The sequence below is a fragment of the Vulpes lagopus genome, chromosome 17, assembly GCF_018345385.1.
Source record: "Vulpes lagopus strain Blue_001 chromosome 17, ASM1834538v1, whole genome shotgun sequence".
NCBI classification, from domain to species: domain Eukaryota; kingdom Metazoa; phylum Chordata; class Mammalia; order Carnivora; family Canidae; genus Vulpes; species Vulpes lagopus.
The window spans coordinates 10,941,595-10,950,263 of NC_054840.1; the positions used below are offsets into that span (position 1 = coordinate 10,941,595).

General features: G+C 33.1%; 1 pseudogene; it reads left to right on the plus strand.

Moving 5' to 3' along the window:
• Positions 1–944: 944 nt before the first annotated feature.
• LOC121477319 lies at positions 945–1,176 on the plus strand (annotated as a pseudogene).
• The last annotated feature ends 7,493 nt before the right edge of the window (positions 1,177–8,669 follow it).

Below are 8,669 nucleotides of genomic sequence, written 5' to 3' on the forward strand. Positions count from 1 at the left end.
GTAAAGAGATGACTCAGTAGGTTTGAGTTGGCACAACACAAGAATGGGTTAATACCAGAACTGCTGTTGGGCATTTCTTCTTTCATCAGGCCTCCTTTTCAGCCAGAAAACTTCTATTTTTACATGTTCATATAACGGTTTCTTACCAGTTGACCAAAAAAATCTGTAATTAATATAGGGGGGCATCTCTACTGAAAAGTTGGCTGTGGTGGATAAAGTCCATCTATACTCAACCTAAACTTGGGCTCAGGACTAAACTTTTGAGATCATGATGTTTTTCTACTTAAATTTCTACTTAAACTCCATGCATGTAAATTTTCCCCAATAAACTTTCTTTTATGCCCACCCTATATGTAAATTCGTGGTATCTGTCCATAACCCTTTAATATCATAATTTTATTCTAGAACATCCTATAATGCTTATAATTATTATAAATTTTTATATTAAAAAGAAATATTTACTCTGCTAACATTATTTTAAATAGTATGTTGTAATTCTAAAATAACATTAATATATTCAATCAAACTTTAAAATCTCTTATATAACTACATGTATAGTAATGAAAATATATTTCATGACATTTTGATTAAATCTCAGATACTCATGGACTTTAATACTAGCATTATCATTATATCCATTTTGCTGTAGAGAAAAAGTAAAATTGATTTGATAATATATTCTTGATAATTAAGACTATGCACACTAAAGAAAATAAAAAATGAACTGTCAACCAATCTTGTATTAAAATTCAAATCCAGATTCTTTTTTCCCCAAAATTATTTCTGACACTAATGTAATTTATTTTGTGTTCAAAACATTTCAAAGTTTATTTTTTTCCTTAACAAGCAAAGTATTGCTAACAGAATGTAATGAGTTTTAATAAAATTTCCATATGTAGCCTGGTCTATGGCAGGGCCAGTAAGGGACCTCAATTTCTCTTCCAATGGGACTGTGTTTTCCCTGTCCTGAGGAGTCTGCACCTCCCTGACCAGACATGGAAGGAAAAAGAGCAAAGCTTGGAGAGGCTGCAGAGAGAAGACAAAAGGAGTCTGCATCTAAGGACATTTTGGATGTTTGGTCTGTGGAAGTAGAAAAAGAAAAAGAAAAAATTAGAAAACCAAATTGCTGCATCTGGGCACCCATCAGAAAATGGACTTAGGTGGACAGTTTCTTAAGCATAACATGAGTGGAAAATCCTACTGCCAATAACTAATATCTGATACTAAGTGAATGTCCTCAGTTTAATTTCTTCTCTTTGAATAAATGAGGATTCAGACTTTGTAATGTTAGTGTCAATAAATCCAGTCAGGGCTTTGTCAATATTGATGTATTGAAAATGCTTTTGATTTTCAAGCCGAGAAAATGGACAGACCTTGCATTAAGTATTTATTTTCCTGCATTTGCTCTCCTCTAGGTACTGGATGACTTGCCATTTTTTAGTAGTTAAAACATGGACCTAAAAAGTGAATATAAATATATTGTGTATAAAATGTCTGCATACATCTCAAACATCTAAGTTTGCCTTTCTATTTTCTCTCCTTTATAAATAAAATGACCTAACAATCTTATATTTTTCTGCTTAGCCTTGTATTTCTTTTTATTTCATTATCTATGAAGATAATGCTTAAACTTATGGACTTCATGCATTTAAACTTATCAGGAAAAATTTTGAAAAATCATTTGAAGTGCTTAGGCAAAAGAACATTGTAAATTTTTATAACATATTAAGTAATGAATATTTGTGGAAAACGTTTAATTTCTCCTAATTTGTTTTCTATCTTTATGGCTTATAAAATTAACAGTGTTTTACATTGCAATAAAGTGGGGTGGGGGTTGCTTGCTTAAAAAAATCCATATATATTTTTATAGTGAAAGCTACATAGCATCAATTCTTGGATATGACACCAATGGATGTGATGTGGTAAGAAGCCTTACAAAGGTTATATATTATGTAACTTCATTTACATGAACTTTTAGAATGGACACAAATTTCAGCACAGTGGCTATCACTTGGAGGCTGGAATTTGTATTGATTTGGAAAGGGTATGAGGACACTTTCTGGAACAATAATAATATTTTATACTTTAATAGGGTTTGGCTACACAGATGAAATCCTTTGTCTAAAATTAGACGAAGTACACTTAAGGGTTTTTGCATTTTATTTTATTTTCAAAAAATAAAAAGAAATATTGAAATAAAATTAACAAGAATGCTGAGAGCATTTAGGAAGAAGTTTGCTGATGTCTGCAATTTACCTTGAAATGCATCCAAAAGAAGATGAACTGATAGGTGGGCATTTAATGGTAGAATGGAAGTAGTGGGTATATAGGCGTTCACCAGAAAATTATTTTAACTCTGCTATATTTTTGAAAATTTTTTAATCAAATGTTGGAAAAAAATGAAATAAGATAAAGCAAACATTTGAATTACCAGATAAACACAAAACTTATTGAAAATTAAGAATAATATATAGGGACAGTATTTGGTTGAGCATTCCACTTTTGGTTTCAGCTCAGGTTTTGATCCCAGGATCCTGAGATAGAGCTTCAAGTTGGGCTCTGTGCTCAGCACAGTGTCTGCTTGGGTTTCTTTTTCCCTCTCACTCTGTCCTTCCCCCCTGCTTTCTCTCCCTCTCTCAAAAACTAAGTAAATTTTTTTTAAGTATTAATATAGAATTGGGGCGCCTGGGTGGCTCAGTCAATTAGTGTCAGACTCTCAATTTTGGCTCAGGTCATGATCTCAGGGCTTTGAGATCTAGCCCCCCATGGGACTTGGTGCTTAGTGGGGGGTCTTCTTGAGATTCTTTCCCTCTACCCTTATCCCTGTTCCCACTCTCTAGCTTTCAAGAAATAAATACATCTTTTAAAAAAGAATACTATATAACTAACAAGAGAACCACTCTGACCACATAGCTGCAGAGAATATTGCCAATGCCTTGTAAAATAAAGACTGAATCTATACACAATGTGGAAACTATTATTAGGATGAGAAAAACTTAAGTTGCAAAGATTGAAGATTTGTGGGGTGTATCAGATTTTACCCTCTTAGGATTATTCTCAAAAGTAACATAAAAGAAGTGATTATTTAAAGTAATATATTCTGTAGAATACTAATGTAAAAAAATATGTAAAATCAAAAGAGAAACAGAGCAAATGGAATATTAAATTATTTTCTAAAAATTAGACTTGCCCCTAATCTGATTCTCTTCAGAAGGTCATAAACTCCTTGTTACAGAAAATATTCAGCATATCTTTGAAAATTTTCAGCAGTATAGTGAAACTAGTAGGCCAGCAGTGTGTAACATTCTTAAGTTCCCAACTTGTAAAACTTCTTATTATGGCTCATGGTAATTCTATTCTTTAAAATGATCATGTCTTATTATTTAGCAGCTAAATTTTCCATTTCAAAAAATAATTAAAGTAGCCTGTATAAATATCCTTCTTACAAATCTCTTTATCCCTCCACTAAATTAAACTTAGCTGTAAAAGTAACCAATTTTCATATCTCTTATTTCAATCTCCAATATGTCTCCAAAATGTTCATTTGGGACTATAGAGTACATCCTAACTTCAATTTAAATTGTAACTGGAGCTTTCCACCACTGTGCTTATTCTCTTTCTAGTTCTTTATAAGTCAGCATATCTTTATTCAATTCTAACTTCTTTATGTATATTGCTCTTTATATATTGAACAAAAAATTTGTATCACTTAATTTCTGAACAGTAATCAGGTATCATTTGGGAACTATTAATCTGATTCACAGGTCTTATTTCTTGAGATTATTGTTTAATAAGATTATTTGAGTGGTCTAGTAATTTATATTTTAAGCATGCATCATGGATTATTCTGATTAACATAAAACTTTAAGAACCATTATTTTTAATGAGGTCCAAAATAATTTCATCCTATCTTTGTTACCTAATATTTCTCACAAATGCCCATGAGAGTAGACTCGTTGGCTTAAGTTATACATATTTCTTAATACCTTAATTTAGAAAAGAGTATTAACTAAGTAACTCTTTTATCATGGCTTAGTCTGTGGAAATAAGTAGAAATGGATCATATAAGACTTATTGGCTCTAAAAGAATTCACATACAAAAGTCATTTAGACTCCACTCTTAAACTCTCTCAAAATTCCTTAAAAAATACTGAAGTTAAACAGGAGAGTTTGCCAGGAGCGGATAGAAATGAGGCTAGAATCTCTTAATAAGCAGTGTTAATAAACTACATTATTTTAACTACATCAAATACAACATTAACATTGCATTAACTACAACAATCACTCTAGCCAAACAATACCTATATGAATTGCTGCCTGAAATATAAAAAATTCTGATATTGTTAGGCATCTGGGTGGCTCCGTTGATTAAACATCTAACTCTTGTTTTTGGCTTAGGTCATTATCTCAGGGAAGATTGAGCCCTGTGTCAGGCTCCATGATCAATGGGGAGTCTGCTTGAGATTTTCTCTCCCACTCTGACTCTGCCCCTCCTCCCTTCCTGCTCGCTTTCTCTCTCAAATAAATAATTTTTTTTAAATTCTGATATTGTGCTATTTTATATATTTTAAGGGCACTTATAATTTAAATTAAAACAAAATAAGAATTTAAATACATTGTATGTAATCATAACCATGAAAGTTAGAATTCAACAAGAACAAGTTTGAAAATGGTTATCAGAATCAAATAATGGGGTATAATTTTGTAGCTGAAGTCAGTCTAAAGGATAGTGTTTTACTAGAAATCCATCATGGAAAACAAATCTTAGAACTAAATTTGTTTGCATTTTGGAGAGCCAGAAGTAGGAAGAAAGTGAAATGGGGTAATATTGAGGGTAGCATAAAGAAACAGATCAAATGAGGTTAAAAAAGTCAAGTACCATGATCGAACAAGGTATGTTAAATAACAGGGTGAGGGTGAGGTCAGGGAACAAATCTGAAGAAATCAGTTTATGCCAACACAACATTTTTTTTTTTTGTCTTTTTCCCCCACTGAGTATTTTATCCTTTATTGCTTTTCTCTCTGCCTTAAGGCAGAAGTTTCACGTTTCAAGAGCGTGTTTCAGATTTAAGGAAAATGACATAGTTTTGTTGTATTTGCTTTCAGTAAGTCACTAGACAATTTCTCATATTACCCTCAAGGGAATGATTATATAACAAAATCTTGATGACAAATAGGTGAAATTATAACTATCCTTGTGATCAAATTTTTAAAGGTTGATTATTATAGTGAGGTTAAACTAGAGGGAAGGGATGACTGGGTGGCTGGCTCAGTGGTTGAGCGTCTGCATTTGGTTCAGGGTGTGATATCGGGGTCCTGGGATTGAGTTCCACATCAGGCTCCCCTGCAGGGAGCCTGCTTCTCCCTCTGCCTATGTCTCGGCCTCTCTCTGTGTGTCTCTCATGAATAAATAAATAAAATCTTAAAAAAAAAAAAAGCTAGAGGAAAGATACTAGAGATAGAATCTAGTAAAAATACAAGACTCAAAAGGCCATATAATATTTACTGTGTTTCATTTAGATGATAACACAGAAAACATGATTAAAATTTGTGTTTGAGGTTCAGTTGGAAATATTAGCCAATAAATGGAATGAAATAATTAACGCTAACAATATTTTTATCAAATAAAAAACTAATATGAAATGAACAATAAAATTAAGTGTATAAATCTGAAGATACATTTTCCATCCAAGATGAGAGAGTCAGTTGACTAATTTCAAAACATTTTAACCAGGTTGGTAAATTGTTTACGTAAAAAGTTATCTTAGTTGTTATCTTATTACAAGACAATAAAACTCACATGACCTTGAAGGAGGCAATCTGGATCATCTTGTTTGTCTAGGACTAACCACACCTGTGTGTCTTAGTATCCCACCTTAATAAGATTACTAAAAATTGTACTAATACTCGAATCAGGAAGGCAATAAAGAATGATGAGAGGACTGTCAGTTGTGTCATATAAATGAAGGTGGTTGGAATTATAGTTGCTTAGCCAAGAGAAGAGAACTGTTTGGGTGAGGGAGAGACACCATCTCAGTCTTAATTTTCTTACATTGCTCAAGTTTATTAGTATGCAATGCACTAATAGCTATTTCTCTGATTACTTGACAACACATGTAGTCTTGCTGTTCAAGTTGTCTTAGAATCATTGATCCCAACATCAAAGTGTAGATGGATTTGAAGGGCTGTCATGTGAAAATAAGAAGTAGACTTCTCTTTTTACTCCAGAGTGCAAAAGTAGAATAAATGGTTAGATAAATCAAGGAGATGGATGTTTATCTCTATATACTGAATAATTATCTAACAATTCAGCTTATTATCAGTAATATTTAAGTAAAGGCAACATATATAACCATTTTCAATCATGTGATATAAAGTAGATACTTGTTTTAAGAAGAAAGAAGTCTCACCAACAACCAGTAATGTCCATTTCAAATCTCAGATTGTAATATTTTAATTTGGTAGAAAAAAAACATTTGTCAAATAATTTTTCATTTACATTGAAATATTGCATTAATTAAATAATCACAATAACAAAAACTGTTTAGTCTCTTTATTTTCTGTTTCATCTGTACTCCACTCAGCAGGCAGCTACTGTTAGAATGGACATGATTCTCTATATTACTAATATCTGGCAAATAGTATGTGCTGACTCAAATCATTCTGTTAAAGTAGAGATGAAACTTCATGGCTTCAGAATTAATCTACAATCCTAGAATTTTTAGCCTTGGTACCATTTTGATTAAGATACTCCCCAAACAATAATGATATAGTACTGTTTTAATCAGAAAGAGAAGCACATGAACTCATTATACATGGCTTAATTCATCATCTGGCAGAAATTGGGCCCTGTAGAAGTTAAGTGTGAGGGTTCTAGGGTGGGAAGTACTACCTAAGGAAGGCAAATTCAGTCATGGTGTTGGTGTTGAGACTGTCTCATTGGCTTGAGTGTTGTTAAAGTTATGTATCTATTGGGAAAAATTGAGGCAAACTTAGCTGGCACCGCAGTTTTGCCCTAGTCTTTTTTTATAAAAATTAACAAAAGTGGTAACAATTTTATTGTGGAAATTTACTCTCAACAAATTTTAAATGCACAAAACAAAACACTTGTGAACTATACACACAATGTTATATAGGGGATCTCTAGAACACAACCATCTCATATAAATAATACTTTATACCCGTTGAACAGAAACTCCCTATTTGCCCCTCCCCATAGCTCCTAAAGCCACCATTCTTTTTTTAAAAAGATTTATTTATTTATTCATGAGAAAGAGGTAGAGACATAGGCAGAGGGAGAAGCAGGCTCCCTGTGGGAAGCCTGATGTGGGACTCGATCCCAGGATCCCAGGATCATGACCTGAGCCAAAGGCAGAGGCTCAACCACTGAGCTAATCAGGTGTCCCCAAAACCACATCTACTCTGTTTTTATGAGTTTGACTATTTTAGATATGTCATATAAATGGAATCATGCTGCATTTGTTCTTACCTAACTGGTTTATTTCACTTAGCACAATGTTCTCCAGGTTCATTCATGTTTTCACATATGGTAGAATTTTCTCCTTTTTAAAGACTGATAAGGGGCACTTGGGTGACTCAGTCAGTTGAGTAATCGATCCGATTTCAGTTCAGGTCATAATCTCAAGGTTGTGAGATTGAACCTGGTGTCGAGCTCCACACTGGGCATGGAGTCTGTTTGAGTTCTCTGACACTGCCTCACATGTGTGCATACTTTCCTTCTCTCAATCTCTCTCTCTCTTAAAAAAAAAAAAAAGAAGAAGAAGAAGAAGAGAAAAAAAGAAAAACAAAAGACTGAATAAGATTCCATTGAATGTATATAACACATCTTTAAATCCATTCAAATCCGTTCATCTACAGATGGACAACATGCAGAACATGTAAGTTGTTTCTGTATCTGGTCTATCGTGAATAATGCTGCAGAGAACATGGAAATGCAGATATCCCTCTGAGTTCCTGATTTCAATTATTTAGGATATATATACCCAGAAGTGGAATTGCTGGATCATATGGTAGCCCTATTTCTATTTTTTTTTCTTTTCTTTTTTTGAGAAACCTTCATAGCGTTTTCCATTGTAGCCGCATCATTTAGCATTTCCACCAACAGAATACAAAGGTTTCGATTTCTTCTCATCTTCATCAGTGCTTGTTATCTTTTGTTTTCTGAAGTAAACCCACATTTATATTATCAACTAATCCTCAATAAGTGTGTCAAAAATAAACAATGGGTAAAGGATAGTCTTTTTAAATGGTGTTGGTGAAAATGGATATTCACATATGAATGAATGAATGAAATTGTTTTTTTAAATGATTTTATTTATTTATTCATGAGAGACACGGAGAGAAGGCAGAGACATGGGCAGAGGGAGAAACAGGGAGCCCGATGTGGGATTCGATCCCAGAACTACAGGATCACGCCCTGAGCTGAAGGCAATTGCTCAACCACTGAGCCACCCAAGCGTCCCTGAAATTGGATCTTTATGTTATACTATACATAAATACCAACTTAAAATAGATAAAAAATGTAAACATAGTCACAGGAAAATACATAGGGGAAAGCTTCATGACATTAGAAAATGAAGTAATTTCTTGCACAGACTCCAAAAACACAAGCAACGAAAATAAAAATAGACAAGTGGGAGGACATTAAA